The following is a 25,458-nucleotide window of genomic DNA, read 5'->3' as shown; positions in this document are numbered from 1 at the left end:
AGTTGTGTCACGCTTGAACTCTATTGAAATTTAAACCAAATTTAAACTCCCCCATTTAGTTTTTAAAGCCCTTCACAACTTGGACCCCATCTGTCTTTTCATCCTCATTAGGTATTACTTTTTTCCTTTTAAATGTATTTATTTTTAGTTTGCAACATTCAGTTCCACAAGTTTTGAGTTCCAAATTTTCTCACCCTCCCTCTCCTTCCCCTTCCTCCCCCAAGACAGCATGAAATCCGATATAGGTTCTACATATACCTTCACATTAAACATGTTTTCACATTAGTCATATTGTAAAGAAGAATTATAACCAATGGAATGAACCACGAGAAAGAAGAAACAACAAAAAAAGAGAGATCAAATCATCTGCTTCAATCTGCAGTCAGACTCCATAATCCTTTCTCTGGATGTGGATTGCTTTTTCCATCATGAGTCTTTTGGAGTTGTCCTAGAACCTTGCACTGCTGAGAGGAGCCAAGTTTATCAAAGTTATTTATCTCACAATGTGTTTGTAATTGTATACAATGTTCTCCTGGTTCTGCTCCCCTCACTCAGCATCAGTGTATATAAGTCTTTCCAGGTTATTATGAAGTCCGTCTGCTTCTCACATCTTATAGCATAATAGTATTCCATTACATTCATATACCACAACTTGTTTAGCCATTCTCCAATTGATGGGCATTCTCTTGATTTCCAATTCTTTGCTACCACAAAAAGAGCTGCTATAAATATTTTTGTACATATGGGTCCTTTTCCCATTTATATGATCTCTTGGGGATACAGCCCTAGAAGTGGTATTGCTGGTTCAAAGGGTATCCACATTCTTATAGCCCTTTGGGCATAGTTACAAATTGCTCTCCAGAATGGTTGGATCAGTTCACAACTCCACCAACCATGCCTTAGTATTCCAGTTTTCCCACATTTTTCCCAGCCTTTGTCATTTTCCTGTTTTGTCATGTTAGCCAATTTGACGGGTGAGATATGGTACCTAAGAGTTCTTTTGATTTACATTTCTATAATCAATAGTGATAGATAGTATTCTTTCTCCCACACTCTGAGATCAGCCTGATTGACCTTCTCTCTATTACTCACTCATGACTCGTTTTCCTATTTCTGTGCTTTTGTACAGGACTTTCTCATGCCTAGAATGTATTTCCTCCTTACCTCTCCCTCATAGAGTCCAATATCTTCTGCATGAAACTCTTCCTGATTTCCCCAAATTCTAGTACCCTCCCCAACTAGTTTGCACTTAACTCATTTGCATGTGTGAAAATTTATTAACTTTATACTTATGCTGCATATATTTTATATGTATTTGTTGTCTCCCCATTATAAATTCCTTTGTGAGTAGGGGTTATTCTTTTCTTTGAAATTGTATCCTTAGTGTCTCACACAGAGCTGGTACATGGTAGATGCTGAGTTCTCTAGAAAATGGAAGCTGAAGCCAAGTCTGATTGGTTCCATCCACACCAGAAGATTGTTCCTACCCCAAAAACAGTGCAGAGAAAAAGAAGAGAGGTAGACAGCTCTCTGAGACCATAGAGAGCTTATTCAGAAATGAGTGCCTTTCAGCACTGGGTAGACCCTGCAATGGCTAGCATTAGCAAGAGACAGCACAAGAGATTTATCACTGATTTGATTTAGTCAGCACTGCCCCAATGGATAAATTGCTAAGAAGTTAGGAGAAAAGAAAAGAAGTTGATTTTGATGAAATCAGTTATTTTGAAATAATTAGGAAGCAAGGAGGCACTGTTAAAAAGAATACTGGATTTGCAATCAGGAGTGAGAGTGGGATTTCAATCTGGCCTCTGAAACTCACAGGTGTGACCATTCTACTTAGACTTTCCATGTGCTTAGGCCCTCTAAAGTCTCATCTTTCTCATCTGTAAAATGGGGCCAATGATACTTTCAGTTTCTACCTTTGAATGTTGTGAGATCAAATAAGCTATGTATTTATAATGCTTTTGTAAAGCTAAGGGCTATAATAACAATAACAAGCATTTATATATTCCTTTTAGCTTATCAAAGCACTTTACTCACTTAGACATGTATCTAAACCTATATAGATGTCAACTATTATATTACCTCTAACAGCTATGCAGGTATCAGAAACGATATCAACTATCTGCAAGCAATTTAAATATATTTGACCTTCTCAAAAATATCCATGTTAATAGGTGAAACAAAAAAAAGTTTCCTTGACTCCTATACTCTCAAACTTCTGACTTAGTAACATCAGTTTCAGGAGATTCAGTTATATGACATCCTGTCGAATTCAAGCAAGGGTGACATTTTTCATGCTTTTTTCTATGTCTTTAGTCTTTCATGCTTGAGATGGATAATATAAGAAGAGAGACTATCATTGAGCCCAACATTTTGATTGACATTTGTTTGACTTCTTCAGAGCAAAACCCCGAGAAACAAGGGCCTGGATGAAAGTGTACCCTTTTCATGACCAAATTAAAATTATGAATGTCCAGAGAAATTCCTTAGATTGAATTTTTTTTTCCCTTGAGAAACCTCTTTAATGGCTTCTTGTAAGATTAAGTTCTCTCCTTCCTTGAGAAGTGGAATCCCTCTATCTATATATCTTATAAAGAAATCAATTAGAATCAACTAGTATAACTTAATAATAAAAATAACATGGGCCATGAAACTTTCAGAATGTCATATCCCTTCTCAGAATGCTTTACATAAATTATAGTGATCATGTGCTCCAATCTGTTCATTTTACAGATGAGGAAACTGAGTCCCACATAGATTTTTATTTTACTTACTTGAGGTCACACAGATAAAAAGTATCTAAAAGAGATATGTAGTGTGGCAATATGAAAGGAGTATTGGACTTAAGAGTCAGGAAAGACCTCGTTTTAATTTATCCTCTGGTATTTCCTAGTTGTCTCCATGGATGAATCATTCATTTGTAAAATTGGGCTACTAAACTTATAGGACTTATCTCATTTTCTAGAATTGCTGTGAGAATCAAAGGAGATTAGGAATGTAAGATGCTCTATCAATGTCAGTCATTAATATAGCTAGCAGAGTTAGTGTTTCCATACCAGGCTTCTACTACCAAAGCCCATGCTCTTTTCCCTAAGACACACTGCTTCCTGACAGCAAATGAGTGACAGAGTCTGGACCAGGACTCAGATGTTTTTATCTCTTAACTCTGGCAAGGATGAGTCTCCATACCAGGGTTAATCCAGGGAAGTTGAACAGGTCATCATATGTGAAATGTAACTTGACAAGTATCTTAAAATACCCCACTCTCTCAAAATTTCAAATGCTTACAACCCCTACTGCTGGATCCTTTTGACTAATCTCATCCCTTTAAAAAGTCCCTAGTAAAAATGTATATTTTAATTATCAGGCTATCTGTCACATCACAGAGGGCAGGAGTTTGAGGGACTGGAACATGCAATAGTTAAATTTGATGGAAGAGAGTGAAAGTAGAGAGGTACAGGGCAACCAGAACTTCCAGGGAGGGAAGGTTTGGTCCTGGCTGAGAAGCACTGTAGGAAAAGAGGGAAAAACATGGATAAATCAGAGTGCAGTATGGAAAGCACTAATCAAATGGGTTCGAGTTATGGCTCTACTATTTATAATTATCTGTGTCTGTGGACAAGTCATTGCCTTGCTCTGGGACTCTATTTTCTCATGTGTAAATTAAGGGGGTTGAATCAGATGAATCTTAAGGTCCCTACTAGTGCTATGTCTGTGGTCCTGTGAGAATTGTAGTTACTGACATAGGAGGACTGAAAGAGAAAGGGGTCAGGCTAAGGTGTGATTGATCAGCATATGAAAATAATAGGTACCTTGCAGTTTTATCTAGGTCTGTTGCTACTCTTATAATGCTATCTTTCTTGAATACATTTTATTGATATCATTTAACATCACCTAAATTCCTCCCCCCATATCCCTTCCCTCCCAGAGAGGCATCCCTATAATAATTTTATTTTAAGAAAGCAAATGGAGAGGCAGCTAAGTGGCACAGGGAGTAGAGCACTGTCCCTGTAGTCAGAAGGACCTGAGTTCAAATCTGTCCTCAGACATTTGACACACTTACTAGCTGTGTGACCTTGGGCAAATCACTTAACCCCAATTGCCCTGTCTTCCCCCCTCAAAAAAGGAAACAAATGGAAAAAGAAATAAAACAAACAACAACACACATCAATACATTGAAAAAATCTGAACATATAACCAATGTTTAACAGGGTGGATCTTTCACATCTGTGAAGTCCAGAGGAATCTCCTCATACCTCTTCTTTGGAGCTATCACCATGTTATCTTAATACTGTCACAAAGACAAGACAAGAAGGTAGGGCAAAGTGAACAGAGTCTTATTCTCTGGATCACCATCTTCTCACATAATCTGTCTGTCTGTGTATTAAGGGAAGTCTGGTGTGATTCTTTCCCTATACTGATTTTACTCTATTATGACCCTCACACTTGAGGTAGAGAAACTCATATTTAAACCAATCAGGCTTACAGGAGACATCATAAAGGTACTGTGACAGTATGACTTGTTAGCTCTCTTGTTCATTGTGATCCAACCAGTCCTAGGAAATCCAAGACATTCATTTGCAACTGAAGCAACATCAAGACAGGGGGATCAATGAAGAATAATTAGAGGGTCATCATAACAATGTTGGCCCATCTCATTGCATCACAAATGGGGTTTCCAGGACTTCTGGTGTTTCTAATCAAGGGCTAAGGGCAAAGCCTCTGGTTTTGATTCAGCTGTGCGCTCATGCACAAACTCCCCACATATTCAAACCCATTCTCAATACAATGAAGTTGTGTAACAGGTTTGACCCCAATATAATGTGGGCTATATTCAATATCCAGGAAAATATTATAGATAGTCCTTATTTTATCATAACACGGCAGCTCAGTCCTGTTTTATAATGGCTATAAGTAAAAATAAATAACCAATTTTGCCTGAATGAAACAAAATCAATACCTCTCCTTTGCAGTACACTCCTCAGGAAGACAATCCACAAAAGTATTTCCTTTCAAAGAGTCTGGTAGCAAATCACTTGGAAAAAAAAAAAAAAAAGAGCTCATTTTTTGCCAAGTCAGCAAAATGATGGAAAAAGAACTTTGTTGAAATTATGCATGTGCTCAACAGGATTTCAGAGCTTCAACTTAAAGAAGTTTTTTTATTTTTTCCAGATGATTACAACAGATAGGTATCCCTGTGACCCTTAGAAAAAAAACACAAACTAATTCTTCTTTGTGACCAAGTATAACATAAAACAAGATTTATCTGTGCACTAGCAATATCTATTAGGTGCTTTTGGAATGGAGACTGGGTGAGCTATCAGGCCATTCAGTGAGACATTATCACTGGGAACATTCTGACACTTTCGATAAAAGCAGTGGCAGCAACAGTGCTATAAAATCCATCTCTTTTATACTTCTTAAAACTCCCAAGTTTATATCACTAGTTATTGGGAAGAAATATGCCCATTCATCTTACAGGGATGCACCAACTATTCTGATTTCCTGTGTAAATTTTTAATTGAGGTCCTCTGGTGATGTGAAGTGGAGCATAAATATTGTCGAGAGCATGGTCTGCATTAGAAATTGGTGAGGGGGAAGTTTGGAAGTCAAGAAATGGCTGGCTCACAAGGTAAATAGATCCCAATTTCTACAAAGAGAAGACAAAATTTATTCAAACAACTTACATGTGGTTTACTGGCTTCTTTTTTCTTTCTCTTTCCTTCTTCCTTCCTTTCTCTCTCTCTTTCCATCTTTCTCTTTTTCTTTTCTTTCTTTCTCTCTCTTTCCTTCCTTCCTTTTCTCTTTCTTTTTTTCTTTCTTCCTCCCTTCCTTTCTTATTTCTTCCTTGAAAATGAGAGATTTGGATTAGGATTTCTAGATGGTATTTTTCCAACTTTTGGTTTCTATGAGTCTAAGTTCCTATTCAGGAAGTTGGTGATCCTTCTTTCATGATTCATTTCATATAAATGGAATGTTTCATATAGAAACACTAAAACCCTTCATCTCCCCCTGGCTGTGGCTGTATGTCTGACCTGCTGTCTCACATTGGTTCTATCTATATGGCTGAATGCTTTGACTATTTGCAAGTTGGTCTCCAAGCAATCAATCTTATCACTGCAGGGTAGCTTCATTTCAGTGGTTAAGACTAGTGAAACAACCTAGCTGTGAAATGGTCAGCCTCCATATTCTGGTCTTTTTGACACTGAAATGAAACAAACTTCAGTGGACCTACTGAGCAATTAGTGCTGAGCCATCATGATAGTCTCAAAAAGCCCTAGACCAGTTATATTTTGTTTGATTTCATTGAGCCGTATAGATATCATGCTTTAGCACTAAGCAATTTAACATTCATAGATTTATTTCAAGAAGGAGTATATATCAGTTCATTAAGTATGGCCCACTATACTATTGCCCCTGGGCTCCCACCCAGTGATATTTCTCTCCCACAGGGATACTTCAAGGGTTAGAAGGGGAGACTCATCATTGAAGCATGATAAATTGGGTAATTACCCTGTATGATTCACCAGCACATCTTTCCTCCCACCTTTAAACTGTAAATCCCCATTTTCTATATTGTAAAATACAATGGAGAGAATTTAAAAATGTATCTTTTTAAGGGATGGAAAAAGAATGAAACAGAAGTAAAGAAAGAAAGAATGGAGGAGAAAGGAAAGAGAAAGGAAAGGAAAGGAAAGGGAAGGGAAGGGAAGGGAAGGGAAGGGAAGGGAAGGGAAGGGGAAAGGAAAGGGAAGGAAAGGAAAGGAAAGGAAAGAAAAGGGAAGGGAAGGGAAGGGAAGGGAAGGGAAGGGAAGGGAAGGGAAGGGAAGGGAAGGGAAAAGGGAAGGGAAAAGGGAAGGGAAGGGAAGGAGAAAACAAATGAAGTCAAGAAAGGAGGGAGGAAATCACATTCATTCATTTATTCCCAAAAATTTGGTGCTTCCTTCTGATTACACATGTTGAGACAGTTTTTATGTTTTATGGATCCAATGAAAATCTAGATTTATGTATTTTTTCTTCATGATTAACCTTCCACTTTTATTTCCTCCACACTCCTAACATCCCTTCCTTCCTTGTAAAGTGTTTATATCATTTGATCCTCAAAATGACCCTGGGAGGTGGGTTCTATTATAATCTACATTTTACAGTTCAGATAACTGAGGCAAAAAACAGGTTAAGGGATTGCCCAGGATCATACAGGCAGTAAGTGTCTCAAGCTAGGAAAGAGTGGAGGCTCAAGTTAACCAAGGCCAAGGTATAAATTCATTGTTGTTGTTCTTGCTGTTGTTTTTTCATCATTGGAAAGCCACATAATAGCAATAATACTTTATATATTCATGGTCCTTTATAGCAGAGGTATTAAACATGGGCATTGTGGCCTGAAAGAAATACTTTCAAGTGGGGCGGGACCTGGAGTAAGTGTAACTGGAAAATATTCAACAAAATAAATTTTGAAATACAATAGAACATAGATAATGTTAATATGTGGTTTTCTAAAAACCTTTAGGGATCTTTATATATGGTTTGTTGCTCTTGTCTATTTGAGTTTAACACTGTTGTTTTATAATTCTTTGAGTACATCTGCACATATTTTATTCCATCTTCCCAATAATCCTTTGAGTCAGAGAAATATTTACATCCCCATTTTACATATGGAGAAACAAACCTTCAGGAAGATTAAATCTTTGTCTAAGACCACAAGGTCAATATCTGACATATCTGGACTAGAACTTTGGTTTTCTGATTTAAAAATCAGCATTCTTTCCACTTAACAGAGAAGTTAACTTTGAGACACTAAGCAGTGTCAGCAAGGACCTGTCAAGTACTGTGTTAGAACACAGAGATCAGAATCCAAAGAGAAGAGAGTTAGAAAACCAGAGAAAGCACTAAAGAGCTAAACCTTTAAGTAAACTAGGGAAATAACCCCTTACTTCTAGGCCCAGAGGCTTCTGGAAACAGTAAATGATATGGGTTAACTTTCATGGCTCCAGGGCTCCCCTCACCTGGTCAGCCTTCTCTTCCCTGAATCAAAACATGGATGATTTCACAGAACACACACCCACAATATATACATATATGTGTGTGTATGTATATGTTTGTGTGTGGGGGGGTACATTTTTCTGGGAATATTTTTCTGTGGTTGGTATTTAATTATTTCTGTTGTTTCCTTTTAGGACTAAATAGTTTTTAGAGTTTGTATCCACTGTTCCCCCATCATAATTCCCACAAATTGTGCTGTTTTAATCTACTAGTGCTTGTCCATGCAATACATGGGACCTAGGTCATCAATTTTAGTCACCTCCCTCCTCTTCCTACTCCACCATGAGAAATCAATCTGTTTGAAACTGATGAACCTTTATAACTTCTAGCCAGGCTTTCTGCTACCGAGTGGAGATGTCACATTGTGCATTGGGACTGAAAGGGTGTCCTGATGTGTGTGTGATTAATTTCTTAGAATGATAGATATAAAGGTTAACCTACCCAAGAATAATAGATGTGTCCACTCCATCTTTCCCCTACCACACACCAAGATAATTTTAGAATACTGCAGAAAACTTAGTTCTGATTCAGATGTAGCACTCGATATTCTTATAAATGGAGATGAAATCCAATAGAGTCAAGTTTGTCATTGAATAAAAAGCAGGATTTAGCAATAGAAAGAAGCATCCTATGGCATTCAAAATAGCATTATTACTACTCCATGAATAACATTTCAAGTGGGGCAGGAACCCAAGTAAATATAATTGGAAAATATTCAAAAAAATAAATAAACAATACAACAGAACATAGATAATATTAATATGTGATTTTCTAAGATCCTTTAGGGATGTTTATATATGGTTTTATTGCCATGGTTTCTTTGTTTTACAATTCTTTGAGTACATTTGCACATATTTTATTTGATCTTCCCAATAATCCTTTGAGTCAGAGAAGTATTTACAACTACTCCACAAATTTTTTTCATAGAAATCCTGTATGACTGGTCACATAGTGCCATATTTTCAAATTCGGCACACCTCTATGCTCCCTCCCTTCCTCTTTGCAGGGCTCAGTTACAGGGTTTTCTCCTAAAATATTCAGACACTGAAACCATGACATGATAAATTGCTGCTTTGTTGTTCAGCGAGTATAATTATTCTCCTCACTTCACACTTGTGCTGCCTCTCTTTACCCACCTTGAATACAAAAATAAAATGGAGTAAAAGAAGAAAGGGTGAGTCAAAAAAGGTCAAATGGGGCTATGCTCCATTTTATAACCTTACATACACTTTACATAAGACCATCTACCTTTTTTGGCACTTTCCTATGTTTCTTACTGACATGATTCTTTTTGGTTCCTATGTAGGTGTGTCCTCATCTGTATTAAAACAGATGTTCACTCATTTATTCTCCAGGACCCCCAGATTCCTCCTGAAGGGTATAACATTTTAATTTTACTCATACTCGGTGCCGAAGGAAGGGCTGCATTTATACAAAAACAAAAGTACCAACTAAGTCAATTCCCATATCAGTCAAAGCAGTTTGTTGTCCTCTCTACATGAAACAAACAGGGGAGGGATGGATTTTTCTTGATTCAGTTAAACATTTTGGTTATACTTTTGTGAACACTTTACATAGAACCACATAACATCTTTGTTATCTCTATTACTGATATGATCCTACTGGCCTATAGCCCGTTTTCTAAACTACATCTTCATATGTATCTACTTCCAAACTATATTTATATCTAATTTTAAACTTGAATGTCATATCTAAATTTTATCTATACTTGCCTGTTTTATAAATTGTTCTAGAGGTAGAGGATGCCAGAAAGAAGGAATAACTATGAGCCTGAGGCTAAAGGAGCAAGTAGCTCTGCAGTTAGTCCCTGAATTTATTTAAGGATGTTAGGGAGTAGCTTCAGTGCTGTCACTGGTCATTTTAGGTGTTGAAAATTGAACAGAATATCTTGAAAGAAGATGCATGGATGGAATCTTAACCATTTAGGCTGAGAAAAATTTGATTTGAATAAAGGACCTTGAATGAGATAGTACATTGAGTCAGTCTCATGAAAGGGTATTGAGTCCCTGGAGAAATTGACAGGGTGAAAATAATGTAAAGGATCATGAACAAAGAAGCATGAAGAGAGTTAAGTGAATAAGGAGAGAATACATTGAGTGTATATACAGAGCTCTGCCTACTGAAAGAGTAAAAGTGTTGTGACCATCCTGGTTGGGAGCAGAGGTTATAACCGATAGAGGGAAAGTATGTGTGATTAACTGAGAAACCAATATATTGTTTACTACTAAAAAGAAGACACAGTCTTTATTGCTGAGGATGAAACTCCCAACTACTCCCAAATGAGAAATTTACATATATATACACATATACATATGTGTCACACATATATGCGTAAGTTTGTATGTATGTGTGTGTATATATGTATGTGTGTGTATATATATATATATGTATATACGTAAGTGTGTGTGTCGTTATATTCTAATTTATATAAAACCAATATTTTTTTTCTCTTTATCTTAGCTTTAGCTAGGACCCACCAGGTCTGACTGGATTTTATGTCTGATGACCTCATTAGCTTCTTCAGAGGTGGGGAGTACCTCAAACAGATGTCTTAGGACATGTGACAGTGTGAAGACAAATCACCAAGATACAGCTGCATAGACAGCTGTCCAAACCAATTAAAAAATAGATCTGTCCATTCCCCCTTGGCATACTGGAAGAAGGTGGGATTATCAAAGTGTAAACACTAACCTCAAATATGTCTTTTGCATAATAATACAACTTAGTATTTTCCATGCACTCCAATCTTCCAGAACACTCTACAAATATGAGCTCAATCCTGGAGCCTTTATTGAGAATAAATAAGGGCTTCAGGCTATTTAGATATAAAAATAGATTAGGGCATTATTCTGATTAATTAATTAAATCTTCCAAAAACACTATAAGATGTATGATCTATTATCCCATTACCTCTATTTTAAAGAGAAAGCCACAGAGGCTTAGAAATAAATGATTTACTCCAGGCCATGGATTCTTTGTAATAGGATGGATTAGGCAGCTTTAAAATTCTGGGTATAAACTAAATACTGTAGGTATTACTGGTTGGCAACTTACTTCCAGAAAGCAACTGAATGATTTGTCTTTTTAAAATGTTAATAATAGGAGATGGTTTGTACCACTAAAAAAATCCTAGTGAATATTTTTCTTGTTGGATTTCAAATAAGATATTAAAATAATAGCTGTGGGCAGATTAATCATGAATCCCTAATAACAATAATTATACCTTATAGCTTCCTTCAAAAAGCTTTCAAATGGTCCATCAGTTCATTTCATTATAACAACACCTCTGCAAAGTAAGAAAAAAGAATCATATTTATCCCCATTTTACAAATGAGAAAACTGGGAAACAGAGGTTAAGTAATAATAGCTAGCATTTAAACATCAATTTAGTGTTTATAAAGCACTTTACAATATTACCTCATTTTATCCTCACAACAACCCTGGGAGGTAGATGTTGTGATTACCTCCATTTTACAGATGAGGAAACTGAAGCTGACAGTGGTTAAACGATTTGCCCATGATCTCACAGCTAGTAAATAACTGAGCCTGGATCTGAATTCAGAAATTCCTGACTCCAGATCCAACAGTCTATCCACTGTGCCACCAGCTGCCTATAGATGAAACAACTAGTCCATAGGCATATAGTAAGTTAGCAGCAGATAACTGGTCTAGAATCTAGGTCTTTCTATAATTAGTTCAGTATTTTCTTGACCACATGGTTCTATTTTTATAAGGAGCAATTGTAGATGAGTTACATTCAATTTGGTATTGGGAACTACCAGTGAAACAGGAAGGAAGGAAGAATGTTAATAAAGTAGGCAGTCAACCTTTGAAAAAACATTGTTACATCAGGGAGCATGAAGTAATTGAAAGCATCCTCAACCAGGACAATTTGGAAAGTTGGGTTTGAACTTTATCTCTGCCACTTATATGCTATATAAACGTTGAAACAGGTCACTTCATACCTCTTGGTCTCATTTGCCACATCTGTAAAGTGGCAGGGGTAGAGGGTGGCCTCACCTTAAAATTGAATTACATTTAGTGTTAGCACTAACAGAAACAGCATCAGAGCTCTTAAGAAGTGATTGATTAGTTTATTGGCCACTGAAATATTTAGGGAGGAAGACCATTGCATGAAAAGGGTAGATTATTAGGGTGACTACAACCCTGCTACCTTTTGATGGATGTTTTTTCTCCCCAGAATATAGTAGGATAAAACCCAAGAACCATTCCATATTGTGGAAAGATCATGGCTGAATTACCTGGGTCTATTGGATATTTTCCACTCTGTGAGAATTTCTCCATGCTTTCCCCCTTGTGGGCAATCCAAAAGATGATAACTAGGGGAAGAGCGTGTATGATTTCCTTCTTCAAATATCTTCTTGTTGCACCTGCCCTTGTAACTTTTCTTGATGTCAGAGGGTTGGTTTTCTGGTAACATTGAGACTGTGATGATAGAGGTATTCAGATAGAGCAACAGCCATGTTTCTGCTAAGGCAAATGTTCTTAGGATCTATATTTTATTTTAAGGACATTTTTGAGAACCCTAGAAGTAATAGCCGGAGTTCATTAACCACTATCTGTAAATAACTTTTAAAATATTGGATTATATTTCTTCATTTCATATATGCACAATCCTCTCAGGACAAAATTTAGTTATTTCAGTATTAGGGATAAAAAATATTGATAATAAATCTGATGAGGGATAAGAAACATATATTGTCAAATCCAAATAAAATAATTTTGGTATAATCTCCTGCCTGGAGGGTCCTTTTTTCCTATTTACCCTTCAATTTTCTATTAATTCTGCTTCAAAGCCTTTTATTTGGGGGGAGAGGTTGCCATTCCCTTCCTTTCCTTACTTCTTCCATTTTATATTGGTTTAAAAAAGGACTTGTGGCCATACAATGAAAACAGGGTTAAATTACCTAAATTTCTGATTAAATCCCGTGGTTCTATTTCAGAACAAGTCCCACTTTGTTCAGAAAATTCATCATGATTCTTCCACCTTGCACTAATTGGCTTTTGTTCTTAACTCTTCTAGTGAAACATTGGACATACCACAAACTAGCCCTTAATTATAAAGTTATCTTTTAACATCCTCTAATGCTTATATTAAAGTCTGGCTTCTCCTTAAAGTATTTAACTTCCTTTGGAGTAAAGGTAATGTCTTATCCTTCTATAGTCTTCATAATAGGTACTCAGAAATAATCTCCTATGGACTGATTTATTGATCTTAATAATCAGTGAATCAAATTAATGATTAAAAAGGTCAAATGATATTTTTCTATATTGTGCTGTGTATAAAAACATGGGTTAATGTGACTTTCCCGTAAATAGACAAATGCATGTGATAAGGAAGGAAAGTTCAATTAGTCAAAGAGTCCTAGAGATAGAAGGATTACTTAAGAAGCATTATCTAAATCATCATTTCAAAGATGAGGAAACTGGTCCAGAAAGAAAAAAGTGATTTTTCCCCACACACTCAGTCATTGAGTTATTGGAAAAGTCAGGAATAAAATCCATGTTTCCAACTTCCTCATTCAATACTTTCTACTGGGATTACTATACTTCCTCTTCCACGTAGTAGCCATAATGAGGAATTTGAATTTGGTAAGGAGAAGAACCCAAGAAAAGATGACTTTGAAGAATTAGAGTTTCTGAACCCTTTGTAATTGCACAGATGGCAGGTCAGAGTGGAAAGCAGTGGCCATTGTCACCAGAGAACTCTCTGTAGTTGAAATTCAGGCATAGTCTGTTACCTCTAAAGAATAAATTGGGTGTGAATAATAACCACAATATCATCTAAATGAAAGAGATCTTAGGTAAAAGCCAAAAAGTAATGCATCATCATCCTATTATGCATCATATAGCAAAGATATCAATTTGAAGATTTTCTCAAAATTGTGAGAAATTCTGACTTAAAAAAAGATTAAGAGAAGATGAGAGAAAACAATCTGACACAGAATATTCAAAGCAAATCAGAGTTATGGGTAATTTAACCCTGTTTTCATTATATGGCCACAAGCCCCCCTTTTTTTTAAACAATATAATCTTTTCCTTAAGAATTCCAAGGGAAATCAGTAAGCATTTCTTAAGCAGACTAAAACTCTAAACTTAAAAATTAATTACAGATGAGCCTGCACATTTAACCTGAATCGATCATCACATGATTATGCTCAGTGATTATATAGAGTACCCAATAACAGCTTGTGTTCCAGAGTTAATGCCAAGCTCTTTAGTTTGACTCCTTTGTGGGTGACAGAACTCCTCTATTTAGTCTAACAGTGTGGTTCATGTGAATTTAATCATTTTGACTTGATTCTTCCCCTAACCCAGAGACTCATAAATTGATATTATAAGTCTTTTAAAAATATTATATAACTGTATATCAGTATATTTTCTCTTTGTGATGCTATGTATTTTATTTTGTGCCTTTTAAACATTTTTTCTAAGTCCATAGACTTCATTCATCTGTCAAAGCCTTAATGTGGGGTTGGGGAATCTGTGGCCTCAAGGCCACATGTGTCCCTCTAGGTCCCCAAGTGCAGCCCTTTGACTGAATCCAAACTTCACAGAACAAATCTGCTTAATAAAAGGATTTATTCTGTAAAATTTGGACTCAGTCAAAAGACCACACCCAAGGACCTAAAAGGCTACATGTGGCCTCAAGGCTGCAGGTTCCCCACCCCAGCTTGTAACTACTAACTCTGCCTCTTTCCATTTTCTGCTGCATTTCAAAGGTGTTCAGTAACAAAAGTATGGCATATCTGTGTATGGCTCTAGAAAGATGGTTAAAACATGATAAATTTAGCAACCACTGTGTTGGGTAGGTGCCCATGGCTTTTATCAGACCAAGAAGCTCAGTACTCTTTATCTGCAGGCAAGTTAAAATCAGAAAAAAATCAGGAGCTCAGATTCAAATCTTGAAGGCAGCAGTGGGGCCCTCTACTAGGAATATGGATTGGATACTCATTCTTTTTTCAATATAGTTCCATCTCTGCCTGTGAGTGAAGGCTGTGCTATGGCCAGTCCTCCATAGTCTTACCACAATATACACTCCAGGCTACCTGCTAATCTATAAGTCTTCTGTCTCATCAGGTAAAGAAGCTGTAGGGGGAAAAGCCAATAATCTATAGTGTTGATAGATATTTTGTCTTTTCTTCTCTCTTCTTTGAAAACTCTCATACTCAGGATGAATTCTCTTTTCTTCTATATTCATCACCATACTTGGTCATTGCCCGCATCTAGCTTTTTCTTTGTGTGTGTTTGACCACAGGCTTACATCTAGCTATAACCTATATAGAAGGAGAAGGGGCAGAATGAGAGTCATCTTACATTTGTATTGAAGGAAGGGATTCTTAACTTTTTTTATGCCATGGACATTTTGGTGGACTGCACTGATGCAGTCTACAGACCCCTTCCCAGAATAATGTTTTTAAATACATTAAAAATACATAGTACTACAAAACAAATCAATTACACTGAAAGTAAGTTATCAAAGATTTTAAAATACATGATATTCTACATCAAGAACCTCTGTTTTAAAGGCGATGTTATAGCATTTCCATTCATAATTCTACTAGATGATAGAAGAACATAAGACATGGAATATTCAATGTATAGAATTCTGGGTAACTTAAAAGTGTTTTGTTTATGTGACCTCAATTTTTATCAATATTTTTTAAAAATAAAAATTTTAGAGAAATGTGTAGGTTTCTCTTAACCAGATTTAAAATTCAATTAATCAATAAATCCAATATATCCACTGTTCCTTTACCTCCATACTAGATGCTGTTGAGAATTCAAGAGAAATATAAAACATGATATGTGCCCTCAAGGAGTTAAGAATATAGTTAGGGAGATAAGATAAACACTGTAGGTAACATCAAATAAAACAAGACAGTGGAGAGTAAAGGACAAATTGTGCAATATAAGCTATAAATGAAATGATTTCAGAAATAGGAATAAATCTTGATAGCCTGAAATTCTGGGAATGGCTTTTTTTAAGGCAGAGTAGGGAAAGACTTAGCTGGGAACTAAAGGTTGGGAAGGTTAAGACAGAACAAACAGCATGAACAAAGGCATAGAGTTTAGAATGAGAATGCTGTTTGGTTTGCAAAGAGTAGAAGATACATTATTTGGGGAATCATTGTCATCATTGTTTGACCAAAATATATCATTGAATGGATTAATATACCAGATTATTTTTAAATCATTGAAATGTGATCATATGAAATAATATCAATTCACTATAGAGATTTTGATCATTAAGGTAGGAAAAGACTCACTTAGCTGGAGTTGAGGGGAGAGTTGATTTAGTGGTCAATGTCAGAAGTAAGAATATTTGAAGCTGGATACATGAAGAAGGGGAACCACAGAAGAATTAAAAGCATGTCAAGGATAGGGTTCTAGGCTAAGTACAATCAACAATTAGGAGGAGTAAAGAGGCCATAAGTAGGCATGACATAGACCAGAGTGGGGCAGGGAGGGAAGAGCAATTCCACACAGTCTTAATTCTAGAATCAGGGATGGCTTTTCACATGATATAGCATCCAAAATGAATCCAAAAGAAAGTATAATGAAAAGTAAAGAGGGATGAGTGCATTGCAGTTCCTGAGTCAATAATTGGGGTAGTGGATGTCATATTAGGTTGAAAGAGAGGAAATCATTTCTTTTTCAATTATGTGCTCAAGGAGGAAAGGGAAGCTGGGCATAGTCTAACACCTTGTATTTTATTTTATTTTGGGGGGGCCATTTTATTCTTTTTTTATTTTTTGACTATTCATTTTTTTAATATTTTTTTTATTTTTAGTTTACCACACACGGTTCTACATAATTTTGAGTTCCAGATTTTCTCCCCCCCCTCTCCGCTCCCTCCCCAAGATGGCATGGAATCTCATATAACTACCATGTATAACTTCACATTGAATTAATTTATACACTAGTCAAGTTGTGGAGAAGAATTATGACCAATGGAATGAATCATGAGAAAGAAGAGACAGAACCAAAAAAGAAAAAACCCCAAAAACAAAAACAAAAGAGAAGAAAAAAGCGAGCATGTAGTGTGCCTCAATCTGCATTCAAACTTCACAGTTCTTTCTCTGGATGAAGATAGCATTCTCCATCTTGAGTCCCCTGGAGTTCTCCTTGCACCTTGCATTGCTGAGAAGAGCGAAGTCTGTCAGGGTCGGTCCTCACGGAATCCATATATCTGTGGTTGTGTACAATGTTCTCCTGGCTCTGCTCCGCTCACTCAGCATTATGTCATCTAGGTTTTTCCAGGTTGTTATGAAGTCCGTATCATCCCCATTTCTTATGGCACAATAGTATTCCATTACCTTCATATACCACAGCTTGTTCAGCTATTCCCCAATTGATAGGCATCCCTTTGATTTCCAATTCTTGGCTACTACAAAAAGAGCCACTATAAATATCTTTGTACATATGGGTCCCTTTCGCTCTTGTGTGATTTCTTTGGGATACAACCCTAGAAGTGGTATTGCTGTGTCAAATGGTATGAACATTCTTGTGGCTCTTTGGGCGCAGTTCCAAATTACTCTCCAAAATGGCTGGATCATCTCACAACTCCACCAGCAATGTAACAATGTTCCAATTTTCCCATATCCTCTCCAGCATTTATCATCCTCCTGCTTTGTTATTTTAGCCAATCTTACAGGAGAGATGTGGTATCTAAGAGTTGTTTTGATTTGCATTTCTCTAATCAGTAGTGATCCAGAGCATTTTTTCATATGCCTATAGATAGCTTTAATTTCTTCCTCTGAAAACTGGCTGTTCATATCCTTTGACCATTTCTCAATTGGGGAATGGCTTGCATTCCTATATATTTGGCTCAGTTTCCTGTATATTTTAGAAATGAGGCCTTTATCAGAGATACTAGTTGCAAAGATTTTCTCCCAATTTTCTGCTTCCCTCCTAATTTTTGTTGCATTGGCTTTTTTTGTACAAAAACATTTCAATTTAATGTACTCAAAATTATCCATTTTGCATTTTGTAATGCTCTCTATCTCTTGTTGTTTCATGAATTCTTTACTTTTCCATAAATCTGACAAGTAAACTATTCCTTGCTTTCCCAAATTACTTATAGTATCAGCTTTTACTCCTAAATCATGAACCCATTTTGACTTTATTTTGGTATATGGTGTAAGATATTGGTCTATGCCCAGTTTCTGCCCTACCATTTTCCAATTTTCCCAACAGTTTTTGTGAAATAGTGAATTATTAGCCCAGAAGCTGGCCTCTTTGGGTTTATCAAAGAGTAGATTGCTATAGTTTTTGACTTCTCCATCTTGTAACACCTTGTATTTTAGAAAAACTGATTTTAGAGAGTCAAAAGAAAGATATGTGAGACTTCATGGTTTATTGGTAACAGTTTTCAGTGTCAAAAGATTATTTATTTATATAAGTCAGGTGGGAGCTGCCTCAGTCGGTAACCATTGTTCCCCCATAATAATTCATTGTTAAAATGAAGTAGTGATTTTATTTTTGCATTAAAAAGTTGGTGTTCTGACTGTGCACAGACAGTTAAATGTGGAAGTGATTCTTGTATCAGTAACCAGCTACTTCCTATCTTTTAACATGTAATCAATTTAATTTTCTGCATGTTATTATTTGGCTCAGGGGTGGGGAACCTGTAGTCTTCTATGTCCTTGGGTGTGGCCTTTTGACTGAGTCCAAGTTTACAGAACAAATCCTTTTATTAAGGGGATTACTTCTGTGAAGTTTGGTTTCAGTCAAAGGGCCACACTTGAGGACATAGATGGCCACATGTGGCCTCAGGGCTGCAGGTTCCCCACCCCTGATTAGTGTTCTCCATGTCCATTTGCTCTGAACTCTCTTCTAGAAGAAAATATTCCTATTATATCATTCTGAGCCATCTTCTGTGTCATCTATGACCTTAAGTTTCTCTTATTTCTTGCTCCTAAATCATGTTTTCCATTTTTTCCATCTTGCCTATTCTCACCTTTGTATTGAAGTCATAGGACATTAAATATTTATTGATTTAATTTGGATACTCTTTCTCAGTTATTCATAGAATTACCCTACAGTATCATACTCTGAAAGAGACGTTCATACATAAACTAAAATTACTATTATGTTAGTCTTTTTTGAAAATGCTTATCACATGACCTGCAGCACTAGATGTCCAAATGTGACATAAAAATTTTGTCTTCTATTGCCTTTGGATAAACACTAAACCATTTCCCTTATTTGTTTCTCTCAGAAGAAGCTATGAGCCATTTTTCCCATTTAGCTCTAATTTTCCTATATCTTCTAGTTTTACTTCTTTCTAGAATACCCAGGTTGATTTGAACAGCATTATGCAGTGGGAAGAGCTCTGGATTCAGGGAGATTGTGTTTGAAGTCTGGTTCTTCCATTGACTAGCTGTATATAACCTGTTACACCATTTCATTTCCCAGTCCTCAGTCTCCTCATTTATCTATCTATCTATCTATCTATCTATCTATCCTTTCAAATGCTTTCACTAGGTCCTATTCTCAACTCAAGATATCATTCCTTTCTTAGCTAAATTCATGGAAAAAAGCTGTCTACATTCACTTTTCACTCCTGAGAAATATGGCTTTTGTCCTCATTTAATTGAAATTGCTCTCTCCAAAGTTACCAATGGTCCCTTTACTGCCAATAATCTATAATGTTCATGGATATTTTGTCTTTTCTTCTGTCTCCTTTGAAAACTCTCATACTCAGGATGAATTCTCTTTTCTTTTACATTCATCACCATACTTGGTCATTGCCCATATCTAGCTTTTTCTTTGTGTGTGTTTGACCACAGGCTTGCATCCAGCTATAACTTATATAGAAGGAGAAAGGGCAGAATGAGAGTCATCAATATTTTGTGAATTAGTCCAGAAATCCAAATTCCTTTCTCAGAAACCATCAACTTAAAAAGCTGATCATTTCCCAAATCCATTTTTCTCTTTTGATGAGAACGAGAACTAGCCTAAAGAAGTCAGGGTTTTTCCTCCAATGCTAACATCTCAGGGGCATGATTCCTTGGTTTTTTGCCCCAGTGCCTAGTCAGCAAATCAGTCTGTTCCTTCCTGCATTCCCTTGCTTGTCCTTTTCAATGCCACCCCCAGGGTCCTATAGCTATCATGACCTCTCTGCATTCTCACTAGTATAGGTTTGACTAATCCTCTCATGTCACCTGCCTTGGGGAACTGTGCCATGGCAAAACACTTGGGATCAACTCAGGATTAGGTGGGGAATTCAGCAGTAAAATATCAAGCTGACACAGTGAGTGCTACTGTCAAATGAAGATCAAATGAAAAAATATTTGTAAAGAAAGCCTTTAGCACAGTGCCTGCAATGAAATAGGCATTATATAAATGTTCATTTCCTTCCCCTTCCTCTGCCATCCCTTCTCAACAACATCCATGGTAAACTCAGCTCTATCCCACCCTGGCTTATATGTTCTCTTTTAACTTCAGTACTTCTCTTTTGTAAGTCAATTGAAAGATCAATAAATTTAAAGTCATGGGACCTGAATTTGAATCCTGGCTTTGCTGCTGAATAGTGTAATATGACTTCCCTGGTATGTGCCTCACTTTCTTTATGAATAAAATGAAAGGGTTAGACTAAATAACTTCTAAAGCCTCTTCCAGCTTAGAAGATGTGACCTATAATTCTACACCTCTTGCTACCATTCTATTGAATACTTTCTCACTTCTCAGTGTTTTCCCCATATTTGTTCTTGGAAACCATAGCTCTTGGTACCCTCTTTAAGTCTAGCTATTGCTTCTCTCACACACATTGACACAAAAATCAAAAAGGACATGCTTTTGCTGTACTCCTTGTTCCCTCAAGCCAATTTTGGACTCTCCCTCTGTTCCCATTACTAAGAAACCATTTCTCCTCTTTTGCTATTGCTTTTTCCTCCCCATGTCCCTGTTATTTTCATCTATTTACCTGTAAGTCACTGATCTCAGCCCTCGTAAGATGAATACCTGGCTTGCAATTTTTTTCTTCATCCTTTATCCCCATTTAATTCCATGGAATACCAATTCCTCAACTTCCTCAAAGTCAATGATGTCTGAATTTAATCTATCTCAAACATACTAAGGTATGGATATATTTGTGATAGACCAATAGCACACTACTTCTCTTGTCCCCACTTCAATTAAATTAATCTGTTCCAGCCCCTACCTTCAACCAGGAGCATTGAAGTCAACACTCTCCTGCCCTGACCACCCCATGTTCACATGTCCCTAAGGTCTTTTCTTCCTTGGTCATAACTTGATTTTCCCTAACAATGTCTTTTTTTTTCATTTTCTTCCAGTGGCACTAGTCATCCCCACATGAAGCACCAAAAGTGGGGAGAGTTCATGATGTTTGACAGTCATTATGAGGCTTTCCTATGAAAACAGCCAACATCTCTTGACTACTCCTGCTGCTACTACTACTACTACTACTACTACTACTACTACTACTATTACTACTACTACTACCAATAATAAAAATCTCTAACATTTATATAGTTCTTACTTTGTGCAGGGCATTGGAGGTGGTGCTATTATTATCCCCTTTTGTTTATTTATTAATTTTTAATTTTCAACATTCATTTTTATAAAATTTTGAGTTCTAAATTTTCCATGCTCCATCCCCTTCCCCTTCCTCAAGATGGTATGTATACTGATACAGGCTATACAGGTACAATTATATTAAACATACTTCTACATTAGTCATGTTGTATAGAATCAGAACCAAAAAGGAAAACCCACAAGAAAGAAAAAAAACAAACAAAAAAGAGAAAAAAATGTATGCTTTAATCTGCATCCGGACTCCATAGTTCTTTCTCTGGACATGGATGGCATTTTCCATCTTTAGTCTTTTGGAATTTTCTTAGATCATTGCATTGCTGAGAAGAGCTAAGTCTATCAAAGTTGATTCTTGTACAATGTTGCTGTTATTTTGTACAATGTTCTCCTGGTTCTTCTTACTTCTCTCAGCATCAGTTCATGTAATTCCTTCAGGTTTTTCTAAAGTCTACCTGTTAATCATTTCTTGTATCACAATAGCATTCCATTACATTTGTATACCACAACTTTTTCAGCCATTCCCCAATTGATGGGCATCCCTTCAATTTCTAATTCTTTGCTACCATAAAACTGCTAAAAATATTTTTGTACATGTGGGTTCTTTTCCCATTTTTATGATCTGAGATATTATCCCCATTTTACAGATGAGGTAACTGAGGCAAACAGAGGCAAAGGAACCTCTCTAGAGTCACACAACTAGTAAATTTCTGAAGTCAAATTTGAACTTCTATCTTCCTGACTCCAGTCCTGGTGTTCTATCCACTCCTCCATCTAACTGCCTTAATACAAGTTCCTGCCCCCTACCCCCATTATTGGTCTTTTCTTCCTCAGACCAATACTGTGGAACCTCTCTCCAGATCACACCTTTCAATACTTACCATCATTCCTTGGAGCGAAAAAGCTGCTTCTTCCACTTCTGCCCTCTGTATGAAGAATCTCTTTCTTATTATATATCTCCCAATCCTTAGTTGTACTTCTATTTCTTCTCTTTGTCATATTCTTCTGCCCTCCAACCCTATTACACAAATCACAATTCATTTCTGCCTCTAACAAAAGATTTTTTTTTCTTTGTCTTCCATTCAAAGCACCTTTTAAAAATAGATTTTAACAGTACATCTTTGTCTTTATATCACTTAGATTTCATACCCTACTATATAATATACTGTCTTATAAAATGTGTTATTGTTCACAAAAAGGCCAGAACTGCCCATGGGTCAGTGAAATACATCCCTACTCCCAGATAAAATAAATTACATCTGATTCTGAAAATGAGTTGGTAGCTACATTTTCATATAGCCAGGTCAAGGTATTATTATCAATACTGGATCACTTACAGGATGTGCATTGGTAGGCTCTGATTATTTTTATTGATGGTGCAATTCTATCCTGCTTAGAAATTGTCCCAAGAAGGACAGAGAGAGGGAGAAAATGAATTCCTACCTGGATTTTCAGAAAGATATGTTAGTCTCTGAGGATCGATGTTAGGTATAATGACCCACAAGATCCGAGAGAAAACCAGCTTTCATGCACCATTAGGCATTACACAAAGACACCAAACTGTGATGAATATTAATATCAAACAAGAGGGGGACTCATATATTCTCAATAGCCATTATTCCTTTCTCTGCTGTTCAGTTACAGACATATTTGAAGAAGCTATCTTTTAGTGACCTATCCCTATAAAACTGGTATTATTGTAACTTTATGAATTCATGTGAATTACTAATTCTAAGCAAATTTCCCATGTATTACAAGCTAATTAACTTAATTGGGGTGAATGGAGACATAGAACTAGAGTTGGAAGGGACCTTAAAATCCATCCAGTTTAACCCTCTTATTTTATAGAGCAATTACTAAAGCACAAAGGGGTTGAGTGATTTGTGTGAGTTCATGCACATAGTAAATGGCAAAGCCAGGATTCAAATCCAAGTCCTTTGACTCTGAACCCAATAGTTGAAAGCCTACTGAATGGGGAGTCCAGTGGAATAAGGGTCTCCAATTCCACTATAGTCATGTAAAACCAGATGGTTGCCACAACAGGAGTTTGAGGAGGAGCTAAGATACAACCAGATGGACATATGATTAGTTCCCTTCTGAGACATGTTCTTCCCTGTCCCCTCCGTCTCTTTATAGTGTCTGATCTTACAAAGGGCACTTCCTCTACTAACCTTCTCAGACTTCGTAAACTTATAATGTTCTCTCCCTATTCTGGATCTTCCTCTCTATAATGCAAACTTTAGCACTTAATTCTATATAGCATCTCAGCATATCATTTAATCATTTTATTTATGTTATTCTTGTCTCCCAGAAGGGAAGCTTCTCAATGGAAGAGACTGCTATCTACAATGTTACACTTTTTGGTCTCTATGGGGATTAAATATATCATAGATTCTCAAAAACAATGCTTGGTGAATTAATTTTCAGGGAAGCAGATTTAGACTTATGGTAAACAAAAATGTCCCAACCGGGAGATTCTCAAATGTACAATGGGCTGCCCCATGAAATAGTGAGATTGCTCTCACTGGAGTTCCTCAAGCATAGATTGAAATACCACTTGTTGAGCGTTGTGTAGAAAGGAGTCTTGGATAAGAGCCTTGAACTAAATGTCCTCTCAGATTCCTTCTAAAATTGAAATTCTGGGACCATGAGTTGAATTGAATTTTCTAGCACACTCTATATAAATTACTTTCTTATTGCATTTATTAAAGAAGCCCCAATATGCAAATTTTAGTGCATTTAGAAATCCTATGGTCTGTAAAGAACTTCAGTTTTTGTGGGATTGATGATGGAATTTCATGTCTGGAAGGGAACTTAAAGCTCTATGGTTTGGAGACCATCTAAGATGATAACACTTAAGCTAACCACTTAATTTTATAAATGAGCAAAACAAGAGCAAAATGCTTGAAGTGACTAGCCTAAGGTCCTATAGGTAATAAGCAACATAACCCACAACCTTGGGCATACCATCTAATGCTTTGCTACTATACACATGCTTTCTCCTATATACTCAGAGCCCTAACCTTTGAGCTCCTAGCTTTCAAATTATAGGTTTTCATGATAATCACACAAAATTATTTGAACACAGAGACAAGGTTTAATTTTTTTTCAGGTTGAACATTTCACTGAATGAGTGTTTAACTGAACCTAAGTGCATAATTTTCCAATTACCTTTTCAAAAATGATGTGCAGGAATACTCTAAATGGGAAATGAGGGGTGAAACCTGAGATATTTCACTAACATTCAATAGATGACTACTTCCTTTTGTTCCCCACTTTTTCCTTAAAAAATAATAAAATCAATTTAAGTGATAGATTGACAGCATAGAGACTAGATTGTCAATAGACCTTTATTTGGTGAAAGACAATGTAAGGAACAAGTACAGATAAAGAAAAACTTATTCCTTACTGTGTAGATTAAAACAGTGAAAAAGGTGTTATCAACTCTTTGTATTTCAGCCATCTAGTGCTGGGTTAGATGTTTCAGAGTGATTCTTCTCAGACTGCATAGAGAAGTAGCATTATATAATAGGTAAAATGCTGACCTTTGAGTTGGGAGGACCTCACATCAAATCCTGTCCCTAATACTTACTAGATTGATGAACATGGAAAAGTCATTTAACCTCTCTAAGACCTATTTTTCTCATCTATAAAATGTCAAGGAGGGCACCTACCTCATAGGGTTGTTGGGAGGCTCAAATGAGATGACATATGTGAAGTACTTTGGAGATGTCCAGATAAGATAGCAGCCTAAAAGGTCATGAGGAAGCCTAACTCTCCCAATATACTTGAACAATGATCTAAATAAGGCACCAA

Source organism: Trichosurus vulpecula, chromosome 1 (genome assembly GCF_011100635.1).
Source record: "Trichosurus vulpecula isolate mTriVul1 chromosome 1, mTriVul1.pri, whole genome shotgun sequence".
Lineage (NCBI taxonomy): Eukaryota > Metazoa > Chordata > Mammalia > Diprotodontia > Phalangeridae > Trichosurus > Trichosurus vulpecula.
Note: the sequence above shows the minus strand (reverse complement) of the source record.